Consider the following 8,878-nt stretch of genomic DNA (forward strand, 5'->3'; position numbering starts at 1 on the left):
CCAAATCCTTCAAAGCAAATTCCTTTGATAACTCTTTCTCGAGTCTATCAATCTCTTCCAAACAAGCTCCTGCTATCAACATATCATCTACATATATCAGTAGTATGATATAATGACCATCAAGCTTCACATAACAATAGTGATCAGCCTGATAATTCAGAAAACCATCATTATTCATTACACCATCAAACTTCTTGTACCACCGTCTTGGAGCTTGTTTGAGACCATACAAGCTCTTCTGAAGTTTGCACACCATTTTCTCTTTCTTTTGTACTTCAAATCCCTGTGATTGATTCATTTCTTCATCTAGCTTTCCATGAAGAAACCACGGCTTTACATCTAACTGTTCCAGATGTAAATCTTCTTTTACCATCAATCCAAGTACAGTCCTGATAGTAGTTAACTTTACCACCAGAGAGAAAATATCAGTGTAACCAATGACTTCCTTTTCACCTTTTACACCAAGTATTTCTTTGTACCGCTTGCTACCGTCGTGTTCTAACCGATACTCCCACTTGTTATGTAAAACCTTTTTACCTTTAGGAAGTTCTGACAACTCCCACATGTGATTGGATGACAGTGAATCCATCACATCTTCTATGGCTAACTCCCACTGTTTAAAAGTCTCATAAACATCCAATTTATTTTCACAAAATAAACCCAAAATTTCCCCCTCGAATCGTCAACAGTAGTGCCATAATATCTTGAGTGATCTCCAAGGGATGTCACAGGAGATGGTCCACATACATCAGTATGCACAAGCTCCAAATCCGCTGATTTTGGTTCTCTACCGCCTTTTGAAAAGCTCACCTTCTTCTGCTTTCCAAAGATACAGCTTTCACATATTTGGTGTTCAACAGTCTTTAATTCTGGTAGCTTTCCTTTTGACACCAACATCTTCATTCCCTTCTCACTCGTATCCCCAAGCCTACTATGCCATAGACTTGAATTAGCTCCAGCATCCACAGCCGCTAATTTATTTCTCAAACTTGAAGTCATATAAAGTGTTCTAGTTTTCTTTCCTCGAGCAACAATCATGGCTCCCTTTGTCACTTTCCAGGAACCATCACCAAAGGTCACCTTATGACCTTCGTCGTCAAGCTGTCCTACTGAAATCAGATTGTGTGTCAACTCTGGTACATGCCTTACTTTGTTGATTTTCCAGACAGATCCATTTGTCATCTTCATCCGGATATCACCCATACCAATTATTTCCAAAGGTTTTCCATCAGCCAGGAAAACTTTTCCGTAATCTCCCGCAATGTAATTATCGAATACATCACGATTACCAGTGGTATGAAACGAAGCTCCCGAGTCCATAACCCAAGAATCAACCGGGCTTTCCATGGATAGTAATAGAGCATTATGTACCTTCTCAGTAACAACATTAGCGTCGTTCTTTGTTGATCTGCAATTCTTTTTCAAGTGGCCAGTCTCACCACAGCTCCAACACTTCACATTCTTTTCAAAATTGCTTTTGTCTTTTCCATTTCTTGACTTAGATCTACTATGCCATTGGTTAAAACTCTTTTCGCCACTCCTGCCCCTTCCTCTATTCTCGAGATTTAGAGCAGAACTTGATGATGTTCCTTCACCAGAATCCATCCTGCGAACTTCTTCAGCAAGAATTTGATCTCTGACATCATTGAATTGTAGCTTTCTTTTTTCAACAGAGTTGCTAATCGCTGCCCGCATCGGTTCCCAATTGTCTGGTAAAGACGGCAAAAGAATAAGTGCCCGAATCTCATCATCAAATTTAATTTCAACCGATGTAAGCTGTGAAACAATCGTGTTGAATTCATTGATGTGTTTAGCCACCGATGCATCTTCTCTCATCTTCAAGTTAAATAACTTCTTCATGAGATGTACTTTATTATTTGCCGATGGCTTTTCGTACATGTCCGACAAAATGGACATCATCTCCTCCGTTGTTTTTGCCTCCGCCACGTTATGTGCCACGTTCTTCGTTAGGGTCAATCGTATTACACCTAACACTTGTCGGTCAAGAAGCTTCCAGTCATCATCCTCCATCTTTTCCGGCTTCTTTCCAGATAGAGGTTGATGCAACTTCTTGCTATACAAATAATCAATAATTTGTAGTCGCCAGAACGTAAAATCTGTACCGTCGAACTTGTTGATACTCGGTCCCGATCCATCATCTCCGGCCATCACTTCTCTAGCCTTAGCAAAAAATCTAAAAAATCTTTTCTGATGTGGAAGATCAGACAAAGCTGCAACCACAGAGCATACTCAGAATTTTTAAGAATTTTCACAACAAGGCTTTGATACCAGTTGTTGGGTAATTACACCCCCGAAGCGATGTCAATCACGATGATAATATAGTACCCAAAACTTGCGAAATAAAATAACCAACAAGAATACAAAGATTTACGTGGTTCACCTAATATAGGCTACGTCCACGGAGCACTGCAACTTTTATAACTGGAAGAAATATTACAACAAGTGTATACACCAATACACTCAATATCTCTCACACTCCCAACCCGAGTATACCGAGGAAATAATTTCTCTAATTCACACAAAGAGAATTCCCGCACTCAAGAAAAAAATACACTCTTTTTTTCTCTGCACTCTCTTTTTATCAAAGCTGAAAAGCTTTTGATTTTGGGATACAATAACTGAAGGAATTGAGCTCTATTTATAACTAATTCCTTCTTTCAGTTTTTAAAATTCTCCGATGTGGGATGAAGTTTTATATTATTTAATTTAATGTGTGGGCCCCACATCCTCACCTAACTTTAAATAGAAAATGGACCAAAATAGCAAAAAAAAAGATAGTGTATCGAGATCAAAAATTAAAAATTTTGTGGACCAAAACCCAAAAATGATAAAGTTATAGGACCCAAAAAAACATTTTCCCTTTTGCTTTCATATAAGAAAAAGCATGGTGTCGTGCATGGATGGAGGCATAAAATATTATCTCGTGCGGGAAAAGAAATCTTACTTAAAGTACTGGTCAAGCATTGCCGTCGTATGTTATGAGTGTGTTTCTTTTGCCTGTGTTGTTGTGCAAGGATTTAGAGCATATGATGAACTCATTCCAGTGGTTGAAATCGAGTAACAACAGAGGTGGTTTATATTAGCATTGCTGGGATGAACTTACACTGCATAAGGAAAAAAGGGGTTTGGGCTTCCGTAAAATTCACGAGGTTAAAATAGTGACTGATCAGCCAGACTCTTTAATTTCACAGGTTATCAAAGCCCAATATTATCCTAGGACGACATTCTTTGAAGCTAAAGTTGGAGCTAACCCGAGCAATGTATGGCGTAGCATAATGTCGACACATGAGTTGGTTGATAAGGAGAGGCCCGGGGCCAGAAAACGTATAGGTACTGGAGAGAACACAAAGATTTGGGGACAACCTTGGCTAACAGATATGGAAAATCGGTATATTGAGTCTCCTTGCCCTGAAGTGCTGCAGAAGCCAGAAGGCAACGGTAAACTCTCTGCGTTCGATGGAGTATGGGAGTTGGGATATGGATATTCTTAATGATCTTTTTCGTGACAGAGATAAGAGATTAATTTGTTCTATTCCCCTGAGTAGGCGAGGTTGTGATGATTGCAGGATATGGGGAGACGATCGGAAGGGTTTATATACTGTGAAAAGTGGGTACAAATTGTTGTTTTCTCCTCGGTTACCATCTCTTCCTGTTATAGGGGTAAACTGGTTGTTGATTTGGAATCTGAAGGTCCCTGATAAAGCAAGAAATTTTATGTGGCAGACTCTTTCATCTTGTCTCCCAACTATGATGGCACTACAACATCGTCGGGTGGGTGTTTCTGTGTGGTGCCCTATATGTCGTCATGAACCTGAGGATGAGTTTCATGCCTTGGTCTCTCGCTCATTTGTTCGTAGCATTTGGAGTCTTGCTTCTCTGGGTAGTTTCTTTGGATCATCTTGTTCTTTTTGAGATTGGTGGAATCCTTTGGCTCTAAATTGAACTGGTGTGGATTTAGAATTGGTGGCAGTAATATTGTGGAGTATTTGACTTAATAGAAATGATGTGGTTTGGAATGAGAAGCATAAAAATCAGCAGTTTATATTTTTCAATTGGCGTTGGATATGCGTATTCAGTGGATGTCGGCAAATCAATGTGAAAATCCCCTCGTTTGGGATTTGTCTGCATTGTTCGAGATCATCAAGGGTTAGTTAAAACTGTTGCACAAGATTGTCTTCTGGGAACTTATTCTTTGACATTGTCAGAAGCTTTATGTATTCCAGAGGCTTTGAGTTGGCTTAAGGATCTGAACTTCTGGAATGTTTTGGTTGAATCAGATGCATTTGTGGTTATAGACGCTCTTAACTATCCGACGTGGATGTTTCTAGTTCTATGACTGGTTGCGAATACTTGATTTTATCATCGTCTTTGTTGATTTCTATATAATTTTTATCGATTGTTAGAAATGAATTTCTCATTTGATTTCAGAAAAAAAAAAAAAAAAAAAAAGCACATTTCACTCTTATACGTAAAAAAGAAAAAATTTCAAGCATTTTTACTTTATTTGTAAGGAGTTTTATCTTTGATTTTTAAAAATAGGAGTTTTTAAATATAATTAGGGGCGTTTGGATTGGATGATATGGATTTGAGACAGTATTTGAGTGAAAGACATGAAATGACTTCGTGTTGTAACGAATTTGAAATCAACCATAATGAGTAAAAAAATTAGTTAGAGATTTGAAATTCATTGTCAAATTGATTTATACAAATAAGATAACGTATTTATTATTATGAATTTGAAATACTTGTATGATTTTTTGTTTTGTTTATGTGATGCTGATGCAAGTTCAACATAATTAAAAATAAATCTATACATATTATAAAAGTGTGAACCAAGGTCAAAGTTTTTCATTGTGTATTGTCAACTTTGTCCTTATTTTGTACACACTTAGTAATTTAGTAAGGATGTTTTAGTAAAATCAATCATTATGATAAGGTCAAAATTGGAAAAATACGTGTTTGTTGGATAAACATCAAATTTGAGAACATATTTTTTCTATGAATACTTTGATTTTTATTATTATAAATTTTTTATTTAGTTATAGATAAAGTTAACATATTTTTTTCGACGAAAATCTACATGTTTGTTGAAAATAAAAAACAAGTTTGATTGAAATATTAAAATATTTTTATTTTATTATTATACCTAAAGTTAACATATTTTTTTCTAATATATTTTTTATTTAGTTATAGATAAAATGAAAATAATTTTTCCCACAAATATCAACATATTTGTTGAAAATAAAAATTAATTAAATTTGATTGAAATAAATTTTTTTGTAATTTTAAAAAAATCATTTCTCTCTTATTATTATCTTCATTCTCTCTCTCCAATAAAACTTTCCTCCTCGTTAAAATCTTCTCTCCATACAATTCCAAATCCTTTGCCGCTAGCCGCCGGTTTGTCGCCGTACGTCGTCAAAATTTAGAAATAAATACATATTCGAAAAATCTCGTCATAATCTTTCTATTGATACCGATATTGAGGGGTATTTCGCAACTTTGTCGACGACCGTTCTTCCGCCGTCATCCACCGGACCGGGACTCCGCCGTTGCTTGGACTTGACTTTTCAAGGCATTTGGAGTTCGAAATCTTGTCCTAGCTCGAGTTTCATAGGCTGTCGGTGAGTGAGTTTTTAACCTCTCAATTTAGCTCGACTTTTGGTACCAATTGTTGAGGGGGTTATTTCGATTTTCTTGATGTTAGTCACCCTGTTTCTGTGCAAAACTTCCTGGAAAGACCGACTGTTGAATTTGTTTCTCTCTGTTTTTCTGTGGAGGAGAAAAAAATCATACAATTTGGGGGAGAAATGTTGTGCAGTACAAAATTTGTGCAATTTTTCAAAAGCTAGCTAAAGTTTCACTCTTTAAAATTTTCTTCGATCATTTTGCATATGGAATAATATATTTTTTCATCATGGTATGTATATATATAATTGGAATTTTCTTTTCTACCTAAACCCAAACATTTTCTTTTTATCATACTAATCTATGCCATAATACTGATGAAAAATGATTTATACATTCAATATTTTATTGATCGCAAAAATTAAAGAAGTTGAAGAATTGTTGACCTTGTCTCCATAAAAGTCAAACTCTTGGAGGAATCCGTTGCGTATCAGCCTCTTCTCTTTTGCAACATTATATATTGCAAATGGGATTTGAACGAGTGTATAAACAACTCCTATGCCACCAACTGCGACTATGTACCTATCCACTTCCTTCCATTCTTTGAAGAACAAAAATGTCGGCATCTCCACCATTTGGAATTTCTTTGCCACATCCTAAAGAAATTTGTATCAAATTAGCAACCCAATGACGATGGATGCTCAAAAAGCAATTACAAGTTGTTGAAATCGATATGAACAAACCAATGACAGATTACTTCAATTAAATCGAAAGTTTGTACACGGCTACCTAATCGTGTTTTTGGATACTCAATTGTATTCTAAAGTGCCTAAAAATAGCAATGCAAAGTATAACATTACCTCAAGTTCATCAACCTTCAAGAACAGAACATGGGGTGTTTTCTTAGCAATATCAGCCAAGATTGGTGATATGAACCGGCACGGTCGGCACCATGAAGCTGTAAAATTGATTTTGGTACTAATATTTGATATTTGTTATATCTTTGGATGTAGGTACAATCGTTGCGTCGATTCGAGATATCAACGGAAATTTTAGCCCTTATTCGTAGAATTTACAAAATTTTTATTTATTATGGGCAGAAAAGCTTCTTCCTCAAATTCGAAGAGGTATTGATAAAAAAAACTATATTTATTTAACGTAATTTGCATCTTTGATAATATATTGAACTAAAAAGTTGTAATTAATTGTGTTGCTAAACAGTAAGTTCTTTGAAGCAACCAGTCCATCAATTGAAAATCGTACTAACCAAGGTACATCAATTGAAAATTTCAAATTTGTAGTATTTAATTGAAATAATATATATCCAAATTTGATTCCTAACAAGCTGTTTGAATTTTTTTTAATTGCAGATTTATTGACATTTAATAGATGTTGCACTTTCGAAAACAAATATTCGAATTTGTCAATAGATAAAAAACGTCAATACATTAATAATGTGGTGAATTCGAGAAGAAAAAAAAGATTAAACGAATGTGAATCCAGCACATCTACAAAATTAAATAAGGAAAATACAGTTTGGTTACTGAAAGCTTTGATTCATGAAGGTAAAACCAAGTTTAATTCCATACACTTTTATAAAGTATCGGGAAACTGCATATTTTTTTATGTTTATCATATTTTTTATATTTTTTTAGGTCAATCACTTGTTGATCTGCACGAATTGAAACCTATGAATATATGTCGCTACTGTGAAGCGAGAAAGTTTGAATTTGAATCTCCAACATTTTGTTGTGACAATGGTAAAATTAAGTTGGCGAACACTATGATGCCGCCTGAATTGATAGATCTGTTCACTGGAAATCAATCTCACAAAGCTGTTGATTTTCGGAAAAAAAATTAGAGTTTATAATAGTGTCTTCTCTTTTACTTCTTTTGGAGTTAAAATTGACAAAGAACTTGCTTCTTTAAATCATGGAATTTACACGTTTCGAGCGTTAGGCCAAATATTCCACACTCTTCCACCTATGGCGCCCGGTGAGGCTGGTCCATCTCATTTTCAATTGTATTTTTGGGATACAAGTAATGAATTAAATAATAGAATGAATGTGATGGGCAATGCTGATATCGATGAAGAGACAATGAGACTATTAATGGAGGTTCTCAAAAGAAACCCTTACGCTCAATTATTACGCAGAATAAATGATTGGTCGTCTCTTGAGGAAATTAGGCTACATATTTGTAAAAATGCTGTTGTGGATCAACGATGTTACAATACACCTACAGCTGATCAAGTTGCTGCCATTTGGATCGAAGGCAATAATGCTAATATACCATATGATAGAGACATCGTAATTCATGGATGCAATGGTCAGAGTCATAAAATTAAACATTATTTTGGTTGTTATGATCCTTTACAATATCCGCTTCTTTTTCCGAATGGAGATAATGGTTGGCATCAAAATATTCCCAAATACAAGTCCATGGAAGCTAATAATCAAATTCAAGATAATATTTCCGTCCAATCGAACTTTTCTTCTATCGAAAATATCCTTCAAGAGGAACAACATGGTACATGTTTCCGTCTTTTTTCTTTTCAATATATATATATTTAAAGTAATAGATTTCATCACTTTTACAAATATTTCACTTCCATGATAGATGAAATAATTGAATCCACATGTCAAGACTTTGAATTTTTCAAAATATTTCATTACCACTTATGTAATATGCATATTATGTATTTTAGTTGCAAACACATTAACATTATACATGTATCAATGATGTTTTGGTGTTTTTATGCTTTGTGTACTTATCTAATTTGTTTGATTTAATTTAATTCATTGTTAGAACTTTTACCAATTCACTATATAATATTTCTCTAATTTTTATAATTTAATGCATGGTTTTATTTGTATTATAATATTATATATAATATTTATTTGTAAATTGTGAAAAATTTCATATTCTGAATGTGTACTTTTTTTCACTTTTTAATATATTATCATAGTAATCAACAAAGACAAGCAAAAGATGGTTTCTTGCCGAGAGTACTATTGTTACAAATTCCAAATAAGAGATAACATGCCATCGATGCTTTTATATGCTGGAAGATTGTTGCAACAATATGCAGTTGATATGTATATTAAGCTTGAAACAACTAGATTGGATTACTTTAGAAGGAACCAAGCGGAAATGAGGTCAGAACTTTATCAAGGTATCGTTGACAGCATTATAAATGGAGAAACAAAAGGAAATGAAATTGGAAGAA

At 34.5% G+C, this 8,878-nt stretch overlaps 1 protein-coding gene across 5 annotated transcripts in view; it reads left to right on the forward strand.

Moving 5' to 3' along the window:
• The first annotated feature begins 5,328 nt into the window (after window positions 1–5,328).
• LOC140990989 (replication protein A 70 kDa DNA-binding subunit B-like) overlaps window positions 5,329–8,878 on the forward strand; it is an 11,383-nt gene continuing 7,833 nt past the window's right edge. Inside the window, exons 1-4 of one of the 5 annotated variants that reach the window (XR_012177752.1) lie at window positions 5,329–5,645; window positions 6,663–6,776; window positions 6,871–7,214; window positions 7,305–8,516. The gene's annotated coding sequence lies outside the window, so the exon portion shown is untranslated. Of the gene's footprint in view, window positions 5,646–6,662; window positions 6,777–6,870; window positions 8,517–8,878 lie in introns of those variants that run through there. The other 4 variants (XR_012177751.1, XR_012177750.1, XR_012177753.1 and 1 more) reach the window with 4 other exon arrangements.

The sequence above is a fragment of the Primulina huaijiensis genome, chromosome 13 (genome assembly GCF_012295235.1).
Source record: "Primulina huaijiensis isolate GDHJ02 chromosome 13, ASM1229523v2, whole genome shotgun sequence".
NCBI classification, from domain to species: Eukaryota; Viridiplantae; Streptophyta; class Magnoliopsida; order Lamiales; family Gesneriaceae; genus Primulina; species Primulina huaijiensis.